General features: G+C 41.9%; 1 protein-coding gene across 2 annotated transcripts in view; it reads right to left on the bottom strand.

Moving 5' to 3' along the window:
- SEPTIN11 (septin 11) overlaps window positions 1–14,955 on the bottom strand; it is a 95,209-nt gene that overhangs the window by 78,675 nt on the left and 1,579 nt on the right. The window lies entirely within an intron of this gene.

The following is a 14,955-nucleotide window of genomic DNA, read 5'->3' as shown; positions in this document are numbered from 1 at the left end:
TTTGGTAACAGACCCCGTTCTACTTATCGCCACTTGCACTTTACATCCTCCTACTGCCAAACTCATAAATAATTTCACAGCCTGTAAGGAACAGTCATTAACTGTCACTGGACCCAAACCAAGAAGAAAAAAAATCCGACCCCATTCCCTATATATAGCACATGTTTTTGAAGAGAGACGTTGGCACTGGATGCCACACGCTCAAGTCCCTCCTCTCTGACTTGAGTTTGGTTGTCTGTGGACAACCCCTCTGGGGCCCCAGACACTCTGCAAGGAGTCCTGCTTCTCCCAATCCCGTCTCCGACAGCTCTAAACCTGCGTGGAGATATCCTGCTAAGGAAACAAATTTCAGGTTTTGATATGGCCCTCAAACGATCGAGACCGCTTCCTCAGCAGAGTTCAAGTCATGGCTTCACTTCTGTTTTAAAAACAAGCGGATTTTCTACAAAAAGCACTTTACTTATTCAAATGTTAAAGCATATAAAAAGACATACCAAAAAAAAAAAAAAAAGTTAATGGTTTCTTTATTCAAATACTGGAAAAATAAATGAATTATTTTCAATGGAAATCAGATCGCAAACTGGCAGGTCTCGGCCCAGGAACATGTTTATGTGGCCCACACAGTATTTTAAAAATAGTTGACTTAACTGCCAACATTTCTGGATGGGCAAATCTCTCCTCAAACTCCAAATGTCCATTCAATGTTCTCCTGAAGAACTGAAAACTCTGGCACCCTGAGGTCCTCATGTTGCCAGGCAGAGCTAAAAGGTGGCACATGCTGGCCCAGTCACGCCAGTCTGACCAAAGAATCTGAGTGTCCTTCTTGGTACTTTCTTCCCCATCCAATAAATGAGCCAAATAATGAAGCTCACCCTGGTCAAAGTTGCTTTTTGTTATTTCTCTCCCTTTGTACTTTTGCTCTCCGAGGCCTATCAGAGCTGTGATAAGGCATTGAAAGTTAACTATTTTCAAGAGAATAAATAATAAGGTAAACTTCTATTTCTTATTAAATGTAATGGCTACATCAAATTTAGCATTTTTCTAACTGTGATAAAGTATAAGCATTAATTGATACCTAGATTACATGAATTTAGTTTCTTTCTCAAGATGTGTTATTGCTGGATTTAAATTTGAATTTTTTCAAATCTATAAACTTAATGTAATAAAAAAAAAAACTGCTACTCATACTAATATTTTACCCTCTTTGCTGAAAATAGGTCCTGTATTTTCCTAATCAGGTCACAGTCATGTGACAAGCCTTAATAGTTCGTCTTTACCCTTCATGAAAAGGACAGGGCGTGTGATTTGACAAAACACATCTCCCTAAATCTTGTACTTCACCCTAATGTGGATTCAAATATTTCTTGTCAACTGGAGATAAGAAAGCTCATTTCACAGGAGGATTATTTGCAAGAAATGGCATAAATCCTGAGTCGCAGCAACATTAACACGTGGGGTACTCACCAACTACTCACTATCTCTAGGAACCATGGAGAAACAGTAAATCCGACTGAGCCGCCTGTAGACGATGACATTAGACAGAGCTCTGCCCTCTCTCCCAGGACTGTGGTTCACAAAAGTCCAAGGGGACACAATGGGCAGACTCTACCGGAGACCTGACCATGGAAAAGGAACGGCATCCCGTTGCAACAGGCAGCTTGCGTTGTCCAGAATGTTGTGGAAGTTTTTAATAGCTCTTATTCTAAAGCATATCATCTTTTTCCATCAATAAAACAGCTGAGCCAAGGCCTGGGAGCATTTCTGATGATACAAGAACCTTTTACCATCACAAATTCATTCCCCTTAAATCCTGAGATCCTAAGTAGAGTTCCAAATTTAGAATGTACATATTCTTCAGTCTATCATAAGGAAGAAAATCGTTATTAGACCTAAATCCAACTACAGAGGCACAAGCAACAATTCCTGCTTTATGTTGTGAAGTAAAGATGCACTTTTAAATATCACCGATGCAAGCGTTATTTCCTGCAATGTGTGTGCATGACCAAAATGGGCTTGCTACAAGGTAGGTTTCTTTTATAAACAGAAATACAGAAAGTAAACAGGCATTTCCTATAAAAATGGACCCTAGTAATGGGCATAAATTCTCAAAAGAGAAAATTTTACGTTAATTGTAAAAAAACATTTCTTTCCAACAAGAGTATCTGCGATACCTCAAATAGACTTAGAAAAACAAAAGATCTGCTCTAAAAGAGGTCCTCGGGGTCTGCCATTCTACAAAGTGGTAGGAGAGACTTAGTTTCGCGGACTGTAACTCAGCCAGTCAGCTGATGTGGCCAGTGTGGCAGGACGAAGTGCCCGGCCACTCAAAGCCGAACACAAGCTACCACTCCCTGGAATGAAGCATCTGAGGGGACTGGGCTAAACCCAACAATGAACCTCACTTTGCTTCCACCTTTAAAGGCCCTGTGACCCCAGAGCACTGCTGGCATTCAGTTAGGCTCAACGATAAATACTGCATATGAACGTCTGAGCTACCCATGAACCCGAACTTCAGTAACAGCACATGTAAGGGAGCCTGGTGCAGTAACTCGTCCATCGATGGGCTCATGCTTAGCATTTCATGATGATGATGACGATTACGATGATGGGGAGAACATATCTCAAACACACAGAATATCACTCATCTGTATACTCATTACCCATCTTTGTCAAACCCCAACTTTTACCATCCATACACTTGGAGGCTTTGTTTTTTGTTTTGTTGGGTTTTGTTGTTTTTTTTAAATCACAAAGCCATTTGAAGATCCCTGAATACCTCTTCCTGATGCCTTGCTCCGTCTAACCCCCAGGTCACCAGCTTATCTCTTAAAATGAGATCAGACTGTACCCGGGATTTACTTCAAAATAATTTGGGGGGTTGAGGGGCCCCTGACTGGCTAAATTCATAGAACATGTGACTGTTGATCTCAGCCCCAAGTTGGGTGTAGAGATTACTTTAAAAATAAAATCTTGGGGCACCTAGGTGGCTCAGTTTAAGCATCTGCTTTCAGCTAAGGTCATGATCCTGGGTCCTGGGATCGAGTCCCACATCCGCTCTCTGCTCAGTGGGGAACCTGCTTCTCTCTCTCCCTCTGCTGCTCCCCCTGCTTGTGTTCCCTGGCTCTCGCTGTCAAATAAATAAATAAAATCTTAAAAAAAAAAAAAAAACAATTTGGGGGGGTTTACGGGGGGAGAGAAGGGGAAAGAGATGACGTAAGATTGGCCTAGGTGATGGGATAGAAAGGTTCATCATACCTTCTCTCTTGTGTAAGGTTTGGAATTTTCTTTTTTTTTTTTTAAGATTTTATTTATTTATTTGACAGAGATCACAAGTAGGCAGAGAGGCAGGCAGAGAGAGAGAGGAGGAAGCAGGCTCCCCACTGAGCAGAGATCCTGATGTGGGGCTTGATCCCAGGACTCTGGGATCATGACCTGAGCCGAAGGCAGAGGCTTAACCCACTGAGCCACCCAGGCACCCCACTTTGGAATTTTCTTAATAAAAAAGTTTTCTAAAAAATGAGAAGGAAGTATCAAATTATAAATACTTCTAGACCATAACTCCTAAAACTCACTATCCCATGTGGTCACCACTAGCTACATGTGGCTATTTAAACACACATTAATTATAATTAAACAAGATTTTAAAAAATCTAATTCTCTAGTTGCACAAGCCCCATTTCATATACTTAGTGGTCACATACAGCTCGTGGCTACCACAGTGGACAATGCAGTAACAGAACATTTCCATCATCTCAGAAAGTTCTGACAGCATTTATTCTGCAGACTACTGTGCTATCTCCTCTTGGAAAGAAGGTATAAACAACAGTTAGAAAACCTGACCTTAAGATCGTTACTGTTTATCCTGGGCAAGTGTGAGTCCTGATCCATCAAATGGGAGCTGAAGAGATGGGTTCAAGATCAGTATCTAATCAAACTACCTCAGAAGAAAATAGTGAAGATCAGTGCTTACCCACTGAAATCTAATCACCAGGGAAATGTGTGGAATTGCACAACTTCAATTAAGACATCTCTGCAGTGGGTGCTAGGAGTTTGGTGGCAAAGCCAATTTGCAATTTAGCAACAACATTCCAAATGTATATTTAAAGACCAAAAGAAAAAAAGAAAGAAAGGAAGAAAGAGACTAATTCCAGTTTTAGTCTGAGAAATGGAGAAATCAAACATTCCAGGATTCAATTTTTTACGTTTTCTCCTCCTATTCCCTTTATTTTGGAATTCAAACAAACAAACAAAAACCTAAGGACTAGGGAAGGCATTGAAAACAAGGAGGTATTATAAACAATCACATCATTGCAACAGAAGGAGGTATAGTCCTACATTGTTCACCCCTACATAAAGCCAGACCAAACTTCAGAGTGAGAGCAAAGGTAACAAATTTTGAGAAAACTGAACAAGGAATTTTTTTGACTTGTGGTGTTTCCAAGCAGGTCTCCTACATTATTAGAAAATGAATCTGGCATGGGCACACGGTGAAGAGATGATGTGAACAACTCCAATGAGTTGAAGAATTCTCCGGCAGATACTTAAGTTAATCTGGGCCCTTAGAATTGCTCGACATTATTAACTCACTAAAAGTTGCTTCAAAAATTTTTTACCTCATTTTTCCCAATCTATGCAGTGTAAGCTACATTATTTCTCTTTTTCAAAGAGAGTTTTAAGCTTTGGCCCAAGTTCACCGTTCATGTATCAAAAATGTATCTCCCCCATATACTCTGTATCTAGTTTCTAGATTATAAAATATGTAATTGACTTGAAATGGGTACATTAAAGAAGTTACAGTACAAAGTATACAACAAAGTAGCGCTATACACTCAGAGACAAGCACTTCCATCCAGAGTTTCAGTTTCATTCCAAGGAAGTAGAAATGAAAGTTACAGAAAAGATGAGATGACATACCCAATTTTTTTCTTTTCTGAGCCTAGCATCTGACAACAGTTTGAAGTCTTCCCTCCAATAAATAGTAAGACCCTGATTAAAAAGCTCAGTTTGTTCTCACCATTTTTTAAAAGTCCAGAGTAATCTGATATGTTACAAAGTAACATTCATGCTTCCTCATTTGCATAAGGTAAGAGCCCCAAACCAGGAAACAGCGTGTTTTCATCAAAAGGCAGGGTCCTGAGACAAGGGCTTACAAGCATGCACACAGCTACGTGAGAAAGTGATCCAAAGGGACAGCAGCGGGGACTGAGAAGGATACGACAGGAAAGGAGGCGTAGCCACCCTTAAGGTGTATACACAGAGCTAATCACCCCTAGAACTGGGGCTATTTATTTTAAAGAGGAGCTTCAAGAGAGTGGGGGTGGTGTGGAGACTCCAGAACACTATTAAGGATGACACACAAGTGTTTCAGGGCATCAGTGCCACAGAAGTTCCGAGAGGGGCAAATTACCAAGACCTCGGACTAGTGAGTCAAGGCTTCAAGGAGAGGGTGTACTGCATCTGTGCCTCCAAGGTGTGCTCTGACTAGAAAAAGGGAGGACTGCATTTCAGGGGGGTGAGAGGAGAAAGGGCAAATGCTCCCTCCCTGCTGGGGTGGGACAGGCTGGCAGTTCCACTTGGAGCCTAGTCTTTGGTGTAAAGTCACTATTATTTCCAGAGTCATTTCCTTTTTATTGAGGATGAATGTTTCATGCATCACTGCAAACATTCTGAGTGTCTTAACTTGTTAAATCCTATAAATGTTTGAGGAAGGTACTATTATGATTTTGCAGCTGATGAATGTGAGGTACACAAGGTAAGTAACTTGCCTAAGGTCACATAGGCGGTTAAATGGCAAAGCTGATACCCTAGAACCTGCGCCGTCTGGCCCCAGAGCCCAAGTTCTTAACCAAACTGTGATATAGTACTACTGCCTCTTAGCGAGCGGAAACAAAGCAAGGAAAAGAAGGTGCCATCTGAGGCATCTGCATTTAGGGACAGATGGGCTGGGAAAGGACAGATTTGGAAGCATCCCAAGGGAAATAATTCTGTCAAGCAGCTGGAAGTCCTAATGGCCTCAAAACCATTTCCCAGAGAGTAAAGTCCCAGAGCCGGGGCCACCACGGAACAGCACAGAAGGTCTTTCAGAAGGTCACCGCCCTTCCCTTCCTTAGTGAGGATGCTACTGGAAGCTCACTGTGCGGGAACAATAGGAACGATCACATCCTCTGCCTTCAGCTCAGCCTGGCTGCTTAACACACACTCCTTCTCATCATCCGACCACGTCCAACTGGGGTCAGAGAAGGACAAAGGGAGTGAGAAAAATCATTATGGAATGGGAACAATATGAAAAAATAATAAAGATGCTTGGCTCTACAGTAGATGCCCTGACTAGGACAGTACAGTGAAGTCTTAGGAGTCAAAATGTTTCCTGCCCTCTCTAGAAGACGATTTATTCCCCATCCGTGGCCTGGTCAAGCATGACCATGTGACCAGCACGGCCACTCTTTGCAGAAGGACTGTCCATCTCATCTTGTTGAACTTAGAAGTGACCATTTTTAGGCCAATGAAGTCTGTGTAGAAGTGATCCATGTAAAGAACCTGGTCGTTCAGGGTTCAGTATCTTCCTCTGCCGCCAGACAGAGGACCCAGGGTCAATACGGCCTGGAGATCTGAGAGGGTGGAACAAAGACTGTGGGTGAAAAATAAACCTTTGCTGTGTAAGCCACCAATCTGGGAACAATGTGTTACCTGAGCAAAACCTCGTCTAAAAGACTGACACAAATGGTAGCTCTGTATGCATGTTGGTCCGAGCTTTGGCTCTAAAGGCTAGTCCTCCCAGCAACTGGCAGTACCACATCACATCCGGGAATGTTGGCTTCTTTGTTCCTCAGTTTTCGTGTCTATATCACTTCTTGGGAATTTTACTAAGGCTAAAGTGAGATAAATATCTTGATGATAATTTAAATAGAAATTTAAAAATCAAGATTCCAAGAAGGCTTTCTGTGCACAGAGGTTTTGAGGTTTTTTCTAACTGAATTATAGTGAACATGTAATGCTACATTAGTTTCAGGTGCACAACACAGTGACTCCATAACTGCGTGCATTAAGCTATGCTCACCTCACCGTAGGTGCGTTACCATCTGTCACCATGCAACACCGTGACAGCATCACTGGCTGCATTCCCCGTGCTGCACAGCTCATTCCTGTGACCTCGCCGCTCTGTAACTGGTCGGCACCTGTTCAACTCCTTTACCTTTTGTCCATCCCCCCAACTCCTTCCCCTCTGGCAACCACCAAGTTCTTCTCTGTATTCACGACTCTGGTCTTTTGTTTGTTCATTTGTCTTGTTTTTTTAGATTCCACGTAAGTGAAACCATATGGTCTTTGTCTTTCTCTAACTTATTTCATTTAGCGTAAGACATTCTAGGTCCATCCATGTTGTCACTAATAGTAAGATCTCACTCTTTTTTATGGCTGAAATGGCTGAAATATATATATATATATGTATATATATATATATATATATGCACGCGTGTGTGTGTATATGTATGTGTATGTGTAATACACACACATACACATGCTGCATAGCCTTTACCTATCCATTTATTGGTGGACACTCGGGTTGTTTCCATACCTTGGCTGCTGCGAATAATGCAATAAACGTAAGGGTAGATACATCTTTTCAAATTACTGTATTTGTTTTCTCTGGGTACATACCCAGTGGTGGATCATATACTAGATCATATAGTATTTCTATTTTTAACTCTTTGAGGGACGTCCATACTGTTTTCCATAGTAGTTGCACCAATTTACATTCCTGCCAACAGTGCACAAAGGTTCCTTTCTCTCCACATCCTCGCGGCACTTGTTACTTCCTGCTCCGACACTAGCATTTGGGGAGGGTAAAGTAATACTTCACTGTGGTTTCTATTTGCATTTCCTTATTGTTAGCGATGCTGAGTATCTTTTCATGTGTCTGTGGGCCATCTGCAGGTCTTCCTTGAAAAGTATCTTTTCAGGTCCTCTGCCTATTTTTTAATTGGGTTTTGGGGGGGGGGGTGGTTTGGTTTGGTTTTGCTGTTGAGTTGTGTAAGTTCTTCATATATTTTGGACATTAACCACGGATCAGCTTTTTAATTTGCAAGTATCTTCTGCTATTCAGTAGGCTGCCTTTTAGTTCTGTTGATGGTTTCCTTTGCTATGCAGAAAATTTTTATTTTGGTGTAGTCCCAACAGTTTACTTTTGCTTTTGCTTGTTTTGCCTCAAGAGACATATCTAAAACACTGCTGTTAAGGTCAATGTCCAAGAGATTACTGCTCGTTTTCTTTAAAGAGTTTTATGGTTTCAGGTCTCACATTTAGGTCCTTAATCCATTTTGAATTTTTCTGTGTATAGTGTAAGGAAGTGGTCCAATTACATTCTTTTGCAAATAGCTGTCTGGTTTTCTCCACACTATTTATTGGAAGACTGCCTTTCCCCATTGTATATTCTTGCCTCCTTTGTCGTAGATTAACCGGCCACATACGTGTGTGTGGGTTTTTTTCTGGGTTCTCTATCCTGTTCCATTGATCTGTGTCAGTACCGGAATGTCTTAGTTACCATAACTTTGTAGTGTATCTTGAAATCTGGGGTTGTGACACCTCCAACTTGTTCTTTCTCAAGGCTGCCCTGGCTATTCACAGTATTTTTAAATTCCATACAACTTTTAGGATTATTTGTCCTAGGAGTACCCGGGTGGCTTAGTCCTTAAGCGGCTGCCTTCCGCTCAGTTCGTGATCCCAGGGTCCTGGGATCGAGCCCCCTGTCAGGCTCCCTGCTCAGTGGGAAGCTGGCTTCTCCCTCTCCCACTCCCCCGCTTGTGTTCCCTCTCACTGTGTCTCTCTCTCTAATAAATAAACAAAATCTTAAAAAAAAAAAAAAGGATTTTTTTGGTTCTAGTTCTGTGAAAAATACTACTGGTATCTTGATAGGGATTGCACTGAATCTACACAAAAGGCTGCTTTACGTGGTGTGGATGTTCTGACAATAGTAATTCTTCCCATCCATGAGCATGGTCTACATTTCCATTTGTGTGCTCTTCAATTTCTTTCATCTTTTAAAAAAATTTAAAAATCAAGATGCTGGGCAGGCTTTCCATGCACAGAGGGTTTTGGTTAAGCCTTTTTCTTTCAACAGCAGGTCTAAGTTTAATGGGCACCCTTAATGAGACTCACAAAATTTATATTGATGTGAAACGATACACAAAGGGATGAAGGGAATGAAAAAGGTGTTAAGTCTTAAGAAAACCCTGGTTTTTAACAGACTTTTTTCCTACTTTCATAGAATCCAAAGGGTTTTTTAAATTTTCCTTATGGAGAACACTGATTGACACTTGCAGTCCAAGGTAGGAGGAATCCTGCCATTTTCCTACCCTTTAGGACTCAGTTGCTTCAATGTTTAAGAAAAAAAGAATTTGTAGTTGTACATCAATATAGAACACCAGAGAGGAAGACCTATGCTGGGGATGTTGTCACTGGACCCCCCTCCTCTCTGGGTGCTTCCTCAGTCTTCACTCCCTCTACTCTTAAGGGCTCAATTTGGTCATGAAAGGAATCAACTCCACTATCCTTTCTCATTTCCTCTATTCTACTGAATCCTAAAGAATTCATCCTCTACAGACTTTCAAGGTCTTCTATCAACCAATTCCAAGAATCTCGAGATATCCTAAGTTGGGGCACAGGCTGCATAGGATAGAAAATATGCTGAAAAGTGTGTAGCAAATATACAGGTCTTCAACAATGCACTGCATGATCTGGTCTCCCCCCACCTGCCTAGACTCCCATCTATGCATTCTCCCTACCCTACTCTGATGTCACAGCTGGATTTCCTTAAGAAGCTCCGCCTCCCATCCAGAGCTCTGCATGTGCTAGTCCCTTGGGGAGGCACCTTTCCCACCTCACCTTCCTTCCTCATCCTTTTCCTTCCTCATTCATCCCACCGCTTACTCATCCTTCCAAGAAATTTGAAGAGCACGGCAGGGATGGCATCTCAGTACCCAACATCATAAGGTCGGCACCCACTAAGAGGAACTATGAAAAGCGTATCTGATGAAGCAGATGAATTAGGAAGCTAAGAATAATGGCTAATGTGTTCAGGTTGTTGAGGACTGTTTTGTTTTTTAAATTTCTAAGCTACCTGTATTATTGTGATTCTACTTCTATAAGAAAAAAATTGAAATCACAAATTCATCCCAAAGTCATGTTACCTAATTATCAAAACAAACAGGTACACTTTATTTTTTTGCAGACAGAATTCCCTTAGAATTAATACTCACTCGAGAATGGAGTTTGACATCACTTACAATTTTATCGACATTCCCAGAGGCTGAGCGTCATGGGCATATGGGTGCAACTACCCCCACAAAATGTCTTTACTTCACATGCAGTTTTCAGCTGAAGCTATGGAGGTCAGTTACCAAAAGCAAATTTGTTTTTAACAAGTAGCATTTTTACATCCATTCAATCGAAGAGTCTCTTACAACTTTCTGGGCCAATTCATTTGCAGGGAGTAGAAACTGTAACTGGGTTCTTCATGTCATGCATGTACATGCGATGCCCATCTTCATACACATCCAACTTCTTCAGGATAAAAGGTGCAGCTCACAGCAGGGCCACATGGAGGAGGAAGCTCGCTGGGCGGAGAGCACATTCCTCACACATCTTCCCTTTCATCTCCTCAGGGTCCAGCTTCAGCACAAGGCCCTTTACTGCAAACATCTCAGCTTTGCTTCTCCAGCCTCCAGCTGCCAGCTCTGCTCTTCTCAGAGGCCTACACCTTATGTTATATATATTTTTATTACAACTTCTAAAATGCAGGGGAAAAAAAAAAGGAGTGGGGCATAAACAAAGCTTCTTGTTGGGGACCGAAGACATTCTTTTTGGAGCATGAAGCCTCTCCAACCTCTTCGCCTCATCCTGCCACCTCCATCAACACAGCACACTCAGTCCCACATGGTCACAGTTCAGCAGGTGGACAGAATGCATCCACACAGGTCAGCTTCCTCAACCCTCACACTCACTGGCACAGATCCTAAAAAAGACGGTTCAAATGCCTTGGGGTTCCAGTCACATGACAGTACAGACTCCTGATTTCTACCTCAGACCAGGCCTATGATGATGCAAATTTGATTTCCTATCATCCAGCAAATTCTTTTTAGAAGCCTGTCTCCATCACCTTAGCCCAAGTTGTCTGTATGTTTTACAGTGGTTGCGTTGATGGGCTGCCAGCAGGTCTGTGTGGGTCAGGGGTGGTACTGTTTAGTTGAAGAGAGTTTTCTATCAATCTGGGTTTAAAAAACAGCAAGGCAACAACAACAAAGGGGGTATCAATTAAATCATAAATTAGGTCTCGTGGGAGAACAGGATAGAAGCTTTAGATCTTCTGGGTCTTTGCTTAAATAATGGTTCTGCTTCACTGACCCCAGTTGAGACAGGTCTAACTAGTACTATGAAAGAGAATTTTCAATAAATTATAAAATCCAGCAACAGCCCCTACCCACCCCATCCCCAGTCAAGTTTAAGGTCCTATAAGGAGAAACACAGGCAGAGAAAGCTCTGCCCCACAGAGACTGTAAACCCAAAGATCATTATCAGCCGTGGCATCATCAGTGGCTATAAACACTGGTCTTCAAAGTAGGACATCCAAATCATTCATTCCTTTGTCTGGACACAGACACGGGGTGGCCCCTTTGAAAGCACTAAGCATCCGTTTCCTACATTGTATGAGTGTCCAAACACACAGGGTCTACCAGGCACACAGTTTGGTTTCTAAGTGGCAGTTTATATGAGAGAGGTTATGCTTACCTGTGTAAATCTCACACAGTCGATGAAAATACACTAACAATCTGGGAGCTCTTATATCAGGATGGTGGACATGGGTAGTTTCATTCTTTTAATCATTTGAATGGGTCTATTTTTCATTGTCTAAACATACCATTTTTTTTTTAAAGATTTTATTTATTTATTTGACAGAGAGAGAGATCACAAGCAGGCAGAGAGGCAGGCAGAGAGAGGGGGGAAGGAGGCTCCCTGCTGAGCAGAGAGCCCCATGCGGGGCTCGATCCCAGGACCCTGAGATCATGACCTGAGCCAAAGGCAGGGGCTTAACCCACTGAGCCACCCAGGTGCCCATAAACATATCATTTTTAAAGAAGGGTTTTTTTTTTTTCTTTTTTTAATTTGACAGACAGAGATCACAAGTAGGCAGAGAGACAGGCAGAGAGAGAGAGGGGGAAGCAGGCTCCCTGCTGAGCAGAGAGCCCGATGTGGGACCCAATCCCAGGACCCTGAGATCATAACCTGAGCCGAAGGCAGAGGCTTTAACCCACTGAGCCACCCAGGCGCCCCTTTTAAAGAAGGTATTTTAAAAGATGAAAAAAACTACAGCTTTTAAAATGTTTAAGGAAAGATTACTGTACATCAAGCACTTCCTCCATTCCTTAATAACTGCTTATACAGACTCAATGTGTATCATTTGTAACATTTACTAAAGAGTTTTAATTTTTAAAAATTTCTCCCTATATGTGCTATGGTGAGTGCTGTGAAGTGTGTAAACATGGCGATTCATAGACCTGTACCGCTGGGGATAAAAATATATGATATGTTTATAAAAAATAAAATTAAATAAAAAAAAATTTCTCCCTAGATGACAGCCACCCCTCTGGACATTTCTCAGCTCCATTCATCTTTCTCTAGGTAGAAAAGAGCCAGAGCCCTCCACATGGGGGGCTACAACCTCAAGATGTAATTGGCAATTTTATAACAAGGGAAAATAACATTTCCTTGTCAGTCCCCACCCTCCTGCTGAAAACAGACTGTATCTTCAGGAACTGTCCATGATTCCCGGACGAGATCTTTACCTGCATCGTAACTGTTGACTCAGCAAGAGGCACATAATTTCCTTTCTCCCTAAACGGCTTCCATACTCCACTGAAGTTCATCACTTTAATACACATAGATACTAAATCTCTCAGAAAATAAAAGCTCTGGGAAAAAAGAGAATTTCTTGTCCACTCCTGTAACCCTGGCTCCTAGTACAGTACCTGGCATGCAGGAGGTACTCAATTAATAGCTTTACATCAGTGAACGAATGAACTTGGCTTTCCTTTTTTTTTTTTTTTTTTTTTTTGGAGGGGCTTTCCGTTTCTTTTGGCTCAACAGATAAAAGAACAATTAAACATTTTTCTTGAAGGATACCACGGAAATGCTCCACCACCAGAAAAGTTTAAATACATACCTTCTATTAGGGATAAAGTAAGAAATTTTTCTGTATTGAAAAAGGGTGAACCGAATAACCTCTTTTTTTTTTTTTTTTTAAAGATTTATTTGACAGAGAGAGAGAGATCGCAAGTAGGCAGAGAGGCAGGCAGAGAGAGGGGGAAGCAGGCTCCCCGCTGATCAGAGAGCCCGATGGAGGGCTCCATCCCAGGGCCCTGGGATCATGACCTGAGCCAGAGACAGAGGCTTTAACCCACTGAGCCACCCAGGCGCCCCCCGAATAACCTCTAAAGGTTCCTTTCACCTCCTAGATTCTGTAACTTGAACATCACATCACACCTTAAGAGAGACTGGATCGGCTACATAAAGCCTGATTCCCAGGTACAGGAAATTACCACGCTCTGTTTAAAATAAAGGTAATAGCTGCCTCGGGACTTGGGTGCAAAAATACTAACTCATCCAAAACGTGGACACATCACTCGGGGAGAAATGCTCTTGCTGTTCATGAGTTACATCCTGGGAACAGCAAATGTGCTTCAGGGTCGTCTGAGAGCCAAGCACCAAGACCATCCACGAGAAAATGGAGAAGCTATGGGTTGAGATTAGAACAGAAATAAACAGTATCACACCAAACTGAAGCCTCTGTGTTTTCCAGTCAACAAATCCACTTAAGAAACATCTGAATTGAGCCTTAAGGTTTAAATGATTATAACTGAATATAACCACTTCGTAAGACAGAAAATACTGCATCTGACATATAAGGACTTTTCTCTAGTAAAATCTCTTATTTACCCAGAAGGTCACACTAAGACGTTCAAGTTCAAGAAAACCTAAATTGAGAGCAAATTAATCTAATTGCACCTTCCTTCAATCTGGATGGGAGAGGCAGTCTGCAGGGCAAGGAGACTGTTCCTGTTTTCATAAACAACTTCAAGGGGAAAAAAGGCTAATTCTAAAGGAGTAACTAGGGAAACTCCAAACCAATTTCGGAGTGATTCTCTTCTCTCAACACACCCTTCCATTGTTCAAATCGGAGAATAGGAGGGGCAGGGAATTCCACGATGAAGGATGTAGTGTCGATCCTCGGAACTGGGTTTGGAGAAATATTCTGCGTTCATCTGGGCTGTCTTGAGACATAACTACAGGCACCACTTAAGACAAGAACTGAGTGAACAAAGTGAAACAATTCAACAATTCCTTGGAAATGTAGGAAAAGACTTTTCAACTCTGTATAGTCAATCCTGGATCACTCATACCACAACTTGGTCCCAAAAAAAGTCTTCTGTTTTTAAACTGTAATTTAATCTTAATTCCAGTGACAACAGGGAATGTGCAGAGAAAGCAGTTACCTCCTCTGTACATATACACTTTTAAAAAATCTCCCCTATTATTTGAGTGAGAGAGGCCTTTCACAAGAATTCCGTGGGATTAAGCTCACATCTGGCTGGCAGACCTGGTGCTGGATATGATTATGGCCGCACAACTAAATCTTAAATCCACACACTGTTCCCATTTAACTGACATATATGAACTAATAATTTATAGAAAATGTGCAGCAAATTATTTCTTCCACCTCCCCCAAGCCTCAAGAATGCACCAGCAATAGGTGTAGGGACACTACCCCCCACCTCGCAAACTTGCATTCCCAGACGCTCTCCAATGATCTCAAGTAGATATTGTTATTTTAGTTATTGGAATCTGTGCCCTGGAAGTAAGTATAGTGTGGAGACCGGGGAGAGGAGTGGGAATAATTTAGTCAGA

Source organism: Lutra lutra, chromosome 2 (assembly GCF_902655055.1).
Source record: "Lutra lutra chromosome 2, mLutLut1.2, whole genome shotgun sequence".
Lineage (NCBI taxonomy): Eukaryota > Metazoa > Chordata > Mammalia > Carnivora > Mustelidae > Lutra > Lutra lutra.
Note: the sequence above shows the minus strand (reverse complement) of the source record. Positions and strands in the feature narration are given on the sequence as shown.